Source organism: Arachis ipaensis, chromosome B02 (genome assembly GCF_000816755.2).
Source record: "Arachis ipaensis cultivar K30076 chromosome B02, Araip1.1, whole genome shotgun sequence".
NCBI classification, from domain to species: domain Eukaryota; kingdom Viridiplantae; phylum Streptophyta; class Magnoliopsida; order Fabales; family Fabaceae; genus Arachis; species Arachis ipaensis.
In genome coordinates this window covers 5,684,128-5,692,131 of record NC_029786.2, presented here as the reverse complement: position 1 = coordinate 5,692,131, position 8,004 = coordinate 5,684,128, and the positions used below count along the sequence as shown (strand labels likewise).

The 8,004-nt window shown below is 33.9% G+C and overlaps 1 long non-coding RNA gene across 2 annotated transcripts; it reads left to right on the top strand.

Moving 5' to 3' along the window:
• On the top strand, nucleotides 249-6,420 carry LOC107624184. 2 transcript variants are annotated; one of them, XR_002356945.1, is made up of 6 exons: nucleotides 249-930; nucleotides 1,994-2,433; nucleotides 2,530-2,598; nucleotides 2,855-2,919; nucleotides 3,150-5,739; nucleotides 5,859-6,420. It is a non-coding gene; the product is annotated as an uncharacterized LOC107624184 (long non-coding RNA). The 2 variants fall into 2 exon arrangements; XR_002356944.1 differs by having other exon boundaries at nucleotides 2,855-5,739.

Here is an 8,004-nt window from a genome sequence, read left to right as displayed (position 1 = left end):
TCTTATTCGGTTGTATATACACCTCTCTATATGTTTAGTTGGAAGGAAAAAAATAGAGAGAAAAGAAATAAAAAGGAAAAATTCTTATATTATAAAATATATTAAAAAAAATAAAAGGATAATATTGGAAGTAGAGAGAAAATCATTGTTGGAGAAAAAAAAAATTAGTAGATTCTACCAATATTTTTCTATCTCATTTTCTTTTCTCTCCCATTTCTCCTCTCAATCAAACAAAAAAAATAATTATTTTCCTTTCAATTTTTTTCCCTTCCTTTTCCTTCCTCTCATCTTCACCTCAAACAAACACACGATAATGATATTTTGTCTCTTTCTCTATCTCATTCCCTGGTTTCGATTTTCTCTGAATTCAAATCTCAACTAATGTACTAGCACAGTACCACCACATCCTCCTCCTCCTCATTTTAAGCAACAAGCTACAACAACACCACTCACCGAAGGAGAAAGAACAGATCGTTTTTTTGTTCTCCAGAGTTTTTGAAGGCGAAGTGCTTGATGAATTGTGAAGTCCCATTGATTCTGGAGCACGAGAATGAGCAGCAGCTTCAACAGACTTCTTGCTATGGCGATTGCGGAATTAGCTGATGGCGAGGCCGAGGCCGAGGGCGACCCCATGAAAGCCGCTTATGGCGAGGACGAGGCGACGGGGGACTTCGAGGTGGATAGTGACATCAAGGTGGTGATGATGGTGTTAGCGATTCCCCCGATCGTCATGGATTACGACCAGAATGGGAATTTTTCCACCTATGTCGACTTCAACATCACTGTCCATCTAGTAGTCCCCGGCGCCTTCGTCCTCGCCATCAGCGGTTTTCATGACGTCACGATCGCTCTCGGCAATGCCGAGGCCGGCGACGAAGACATCAACATGCACCCGGGCAATGGTGAATTGGTGATATGGCCGGCAACGAGGTAAATTTTTTCTTTTGCCACTGAAGCGAAGTACACTAATTTATGGTAGGATTTTGCCAAGGGCACTTATTAAGAATACAAGAATAGAAACTTTTTATAGAAAGTATAAGGTTCTGAAGTGTTCAAGGATTTTAAATGTATTAAAAAGTTTACTTGTTCTATACAGAATTTCTATTTTAGTATTCTTAATAAGTGCCCTATAAGGGAACTTGTTAGCAAAACTCTTTATAGTATAAAATTTTACTTGTGAGCATCTGTTTGCTTATAAAATTTCTTATAGCCCTGCGGATGGGATCCATATCCGTAATTTTCGGATTAGATTCCTATAAACACCGCAGATCATGAAAAGTTCCTTTTGTAATCATAAATATGCTCCACTTCATCAAAAATCGATATTAACATGACAAAACAATAGGATGTAGTATCCCAACCAACAAGGATTAATCAAATCAAGAGCAAAAATGGCATGTGTTCATACAAGTTGGTAAAGTAGAAATGAAAATACTAACTAAAAAATTATTCAAAATCTAGTTTCTTAATCAGAAGGCTCAAATGCATATCACAAAATTGAATTTAACCCAAGAAGATATTGCTAATTGCATCATCAAGAATGAGGGGCAGAGGAAAAGATGGTAGATGATTTTTTAAAAAGTAATTGTACATATACACGTTGTGTTATTTTTCTACATTCCTATGTTTCTAATTTTGTCTGATCTTTGATTTTATTATTCCTTATCTATTCTGAATAAAGTATGATCTTAATGTGAACAATTTTAAGGGATTTGATCACATGGAATATTTGATCCCTTTTAGCGGGATTAGAATATTTATAATAAATGAATGAACCAACCATTGAGGCCCATACTTTAATATCAACACAATTCTACTTTTTGACCATTACCATGGCCACAGCAAGTTCTTCATGCCTTTGGTTGACATCTTTTTTGACCTTCGATATGCATAGACCAAGATATTTAGCAGCAGCACACCCATGATTGTTTTAATTCTTGGCTCTTGGATGCCCTTAGTAATGAGTTCCATGATTCCTTTTCTATTTCTGCAGAATTGGAGAACAGGTTGATTTCTCGGTTTGATTCTCAATTCTGGATCACAGAAAAGAGAATTGCACTTCTTATTTCTCTTTGTGTGCACAAGCCTCAATAATTCTTTTGGTTTGGAAGAGATCAATAGTTTGTTGAAGTGTTCTCACATTTCAAATATATCGTTTTCCTGCTTCAATTGGATAACACTGCAAATATTTTTAAGAAGCTTACCTTACAGACGAGTTTAGTGTACAATCCATTATGTGGAGTTGAGAATTAAGAAGCTTGAAACTTTTAAAAACATTAGAGTTGAGGATTGTGAATTTGTGACGTGTTGTGTGTGTGTGTGTGTGTGTGTGTGTGGATTGTGGTATTGCGACACCTTTGCATGAAAATTGTGAATTTGTGATCCTTAAAAACGTACATAATTCTTACACGATATCAATTGGCTGAGTTTGAGGTAATATCTCTGTTCCCTTAATGAATTATGTTTAGGAACAAATTTTCACCTTTCATAATGATATATGAAATCTGTGTTTACTTGAATTTGTTGCAGCTGTGTGTCCTTGGTAATCTTTGCCCAGAAACTGTGGAGGAAGCTTTTGCTATGGTTCCATCTATAAAGGTGGTAGTCATTTGTTCCATCTATAGTCTTATCATAAACACATTGTCTATTTTTATTTTTATTTTTTTTTTCTAATTTTTGCTTTTTGATTTCTTTAAATTTGTTTTCGGATTCACTTTGTGCTTCTCATAAATTGACAATGAAAAGTGAGGCTCACAAAGTGGTACTCCCCATATTCTCCAAATGAAAGATCTAAGATAAATACTTACTTGCTTTGTTGCCTCATTGCTTAACATCTTCGATTTGGTTCTTTCAGGTGCGAGCTTTGTTTGATGATGCTGGAAAACAGGTTGATGTAGCCACATCCTCTATATCGTACAGGTTTGTTAATTCTTAGTACAGAAGAAGGCATGATGTGTTGCTAGACTTTTGCTCATGTTCATTAGAAATCATTCAAAATCATTATGTGATGCCATAATGGTTGGCTTGACATTTCCCTGATCTGCATTTGAAAGTGCATCCATTTACACGTGCGCATTGAATTATTAGATTGCATAGATAGTAGAGAACTTATGAGTGCAGTATTAATAAATCTTTTGTTTGTTGATCAGTGCAATATTATTTTGAGTGGAATATAATTTGATGAAGTTCATAAGACTGATGCAGCAACTAAGTGGCCTTTATGTTCATCTGAGAATCGGCCCCTATATCTGTGTTGATGGAATTTCGGTAAACTCTTTGTATCATGCTTTATTTGTTCTAACTCAGACTGGAAGATTAAGAAGTTAGGAAATGAATGCAATGGTAATCAATAAGAATTAACTAATATATGTGACTTTGGACTTAAGAGCATCAGCCTATGATTTTACATTACTAGAATGGAGTTAAAAATGTGTAGTCACATTGCCTTCATTACTTATATTCTATTGGATCTGAAGAAACTAGAGATGCAATGGTAGTATATTTTGGCATTGTAGTCAGATTCTATTAATGAAATTGGAGAGAGAATTTTAGGCTCTCAATTGAGGAAACTGCTATGTCATGATCATTTATGAATTGTGACTGGTGTTTTATTTTTTATAAACTGTTATTGTCATGATCATTCTACCTTGCTCACTCATTACTTATTTAACCCATGATTTTAGTTTAGGTTATTTACCTACAAGCATAAACTACTACCGACTATCAAGTATAGTGGTTGGCAGTATGTTTTCATCCTTCCATCTATTGGTGAGTGGTGACTATGTATTTTGTTGCGCTAAGAAGTTTATCCACTTTGGATCATAAAGTGAGTATTGTTTGACAAATGGTGCACTCTGTGGTGTTTTTCAGATGAAATTAATGAAAAACAATTAGTATATTAACTGTTTTTAGAATTGGCTGAAGCAGACAGTGAGTCGTTTCTACTTTTCTTTGCTACTGAGAAAGTACTTTTCCTTTTTAACAATAGTGTTGCAGGTAAACATATTCATATATGTGAATTGTGAATAATTGTGTTTTGTAATATGTTGTTGTGTGATGTTACTGTTTATATGTCTAAAAGAATTAGATATCATGGATTATACTTGTTCACTTGTTCTTTGGTTCTGTTCAGTGAGATCCTCCTGTTATTGTTCATTTTGTTATTAAAAAAAGTTTGTTTAAAAATATTTTAGGAATAAATAAATTTTAAAATGTGAAAAATAATTTTATTAAATTATTTTATATAGAAATATGCTTCTAAATAAAATTTCTGTTTTGCGAGACCCTTAAAAATGTGGATATCATATGCGATCCAATCCAATGAAAATTGTGAGGATTGGATCCAAATTACGGTCATATTTGATTTTATCTGCATATATTCCTAAGTGGTTATATCAATGGGTATATTCTATCCATGAAGTGCTTAAAAAAATTAGTTTTAAATACATTTAGACTGTTTTGGCTATTTATTATTGTACCCCAAACATTTCTATAAAAATATATAGGGTTTAGCTATTATTATAAGCTTATCATTTTTTTTATAAGATGGAGCAGCTAGAAAGTATAAAGTTATTAGGTAACAAAACAGAAAATTAAACTGTAATTATCGGTATTGTCATCAACAATTAGAAGGATCAAAATTAATCTATTCTTTGTAGTTTTTAATCGACTTGTTGATAACTTTCGCAACACCTACTTTTTTATTTTTAAATATTCTGTTATTCCTTTCTAGCAAAGTATTCTAGATAATAGTACAAAACCCATCAACAGACAATGATCCGATAAACTTCTCTACCACTTTTTAAGTTACGTCTTAGAAAACTCTTCAACCCATTCTACACTAACCAACACCCGATCAATGTGACTATACGATTGATCCTGAACCAAGTAAACTTGCGGTCATTTGTCTCTAAATTCACCAGCTTTTAAAATTTTTCGCTTTTCCGCTACTGCTAATAATGAATTGGCTCCTTTCCTCTCATCCACGGTTAAAGTCATCCATGTAGCAAATTGGGACTTGACATAACCCAAATAGATAAAACTCAACTCTTCCTACATAGTCAGTTTGTCCTCTCTAGCATGTGCACCGTACACCGAGTAAATTGCACAATTGAAATTATTATTTGTCAACACCCTTTTCACACACAACCATCTCTCCCCTTTATAATAATTACTCGACTTAAACATCATGTCGTCCCACATCAGCAATAAATCCTAGAAGCACCATCCGATCCCATAAATTCTCAACTCACATCATTTTCCTAAATTTGCACTACATCAAACTTACTCACCACCTATTTCTTCGTTTTTATCAATCCTAACATGTTTACCTTATCTTTTCTCATAAAATTTTTCACCATTTCCAACTTTTTGACACCCTTTAAACCCCTCGCATTTAAAACATAATGGTACGTATACGTTTTATGGGTTATTTCTCAGCATTTCTACCTATTTAATTTCTTTTACCTTTGGTTTTATTATTCCTTGTCTTTTCTCAATAAAATATGATATTAATGTAAACAATTTTAAGGGATTTGATCTCTGGGATTAGAATATTTGTAATAAATGAATGTTCCAACCCTTAAGGCTCAATTCTACTATTTGACCTTTATCATGGCCAATGAGCAGAAACTATGACAGTCCTTAATGGAGTTCAATAGCAGTTTAGGTGATCTGATGGAGCTTTAACCTCTATTTTTTTATGATAGTGGTGTTGCCGAGGCTGCTTCAATTGCCTAGGTAAGATTTATGAATTTGAGTTCCAATTGCTCTTGCACCCCTGTTTCTGGAACTATCTCATGTTGTAACCAATCAGCCTCTTAGTCTGGTTTCATAATCAACAGCTTTGTTTTTTGCAGACATGATCTGCGATTGCAGAGGAAGCATTCACCCTTTGCGGACTTCGCCCTATACTCCTCGTTGCTGAGATGCCTCAACCCAACGCCCCATCAATGGATTTGGCACTGTATCTGTCCGCTTGGTGCTGTCAGCTTCCCCATTCCATCCTGATGAATATGGTGGAAGTGCTTAACCTTGTTCCAGGGAGCTCCACGGCCTCATGCAGCAGTATAAGTAGCATGATGGGAGGTGTTGTTGGGGGAGATGTACCTTGGAAACTCTTTAACAAGGGCTCTTCTTTGGTTGAAGGAGGTGTTGTATTTGTCACCCATCATACTGCATTGGTGGTATGAAGCTCAGATGTTTGTGACATCCTTTCTGTATCATCTACTGAATATGCTAAATCTTTGTTATGGTTACCACTAAGGCTACATTGCTTGTTTACGCCCAACTTTATAGGCCAGATGGAATTCGGGAGGGTTTAATGCCATATACTGCATGGAAATACAAATAGACATAGACATAACAATACACAATTTTTCTTGGTTTGTTTGGTAAATAATACACAACATAATACACAAATCACAATTATATTAAAAAGTCAATATTATTCCTCTCTTTCCATCATCAACACCATATCACATTAACACCAATATTTTCAGTCACTACCAATATTTTCAACAACTCAAATATAGAAACAACAAAACCTAAATTTGCAGGAAGATGACATGGAAAACACTGTGAATGGCTTAAATACGGGGGAGAGAGGGAGAGAGAGAGTTGTTGTCATGGGAGAGAAGCAAAAGACAGCATGTTGGTGAGAGTGAAGGAGAAGAAGGGAAGGGTTGGAGAAGGAGAGTAGATTTGGGGAATTTTCACAAAATATTAAAGGTAGAAATGAATAAAAATTGTGTGTCTCAACTTACTCAAGAGACAAAACACACGTCTATTGTGTGCAACCGTGTAACACTGTTTCCTTCAAAAAATTGTGTCTTTCCATCCAAACGGTAGACATGTACCACCATGTCTATGTATTAGATGGACAAACCCACTAACTAAACACTGTCTTATCTCTTTCTTTCTAAGGGTATTTAAGAGGATTTTGATCTTCAGATGTTAGTAGTTATCACTTAAACAGATAAAAAAGTCAGAGATTGATTTGTCATTTTTTCTAATTTTTAAATATGATCCACTTCATCAAAATTCAATATTAACATGATAAAACAATAGGAAGTGGTATCCAAACCAACAAGGATTCATCAAATCAAGAACAAAAATAGCATGTGTTCATACAACTTTGTTAACTAGAAATGAAAATACTAATTAAAAAAAAATTATTCAAAACCTAGTTTCTTAATCAGAAAGTTCAAATGCATATCATAAAATTGAAATTAACCTAAAAAGATATTGCTAATTGCATCATCAAGAATGAGGGGCAGAGGAAAAGATGGTAAGTGATTTTTTAAAAAGTAATTGTACATTTACACGTCATTCCTATGTGTCTAATTTTTTCTGATTTTTGATTTTATTATTCCTTATCTATTCTAAATAAAGTATGATCTTAATATAAACAATTTTAAAGGATTTGATCTCATGGAATATTTGATCCTTTTTAATGGGATTAGAATATTTATAATAAATGAATGAACCAACCATTGAGGCCCATAATTCAATATCAACACAATTCTACTTTTTGACCATTACCTTGGCCATAGCAAGTTTTCATGCCTTTCGTTGACATCTTTTTTTACCTTCGATATACATAGACCAAGATATTTAGCAGCAGCACACCCATGATTGTTTTAATTCTTGGCTCTTGGATTCCCTTAGTAATGCGTTCCATGATCCCTTTTCTATTTTTCTGCAGAATTGGAGAACAGATTAATTTCTCGGTTTGATTCTGCATCACATAAAAGAGAATTGCACTTTATTTCTCTTTGTGTGCACAAGCCTCAATAATTCTTTTGGTTAGGAAGAGATCAATAGTTTGTTGAAGTGTTCTCACATTTCAAATATATCCTTTTCCTGCTTCAATTGGGTAACACTTGAAATATTTTAAATATTTTTCTAGAAACATTTTTGGAGCTTCTGGAGCCATATATTTTGAAGGATACAATATCAAATCTAAGTTTTGGCTTTTACATTTTTATTCTTAATTCTTCTAAT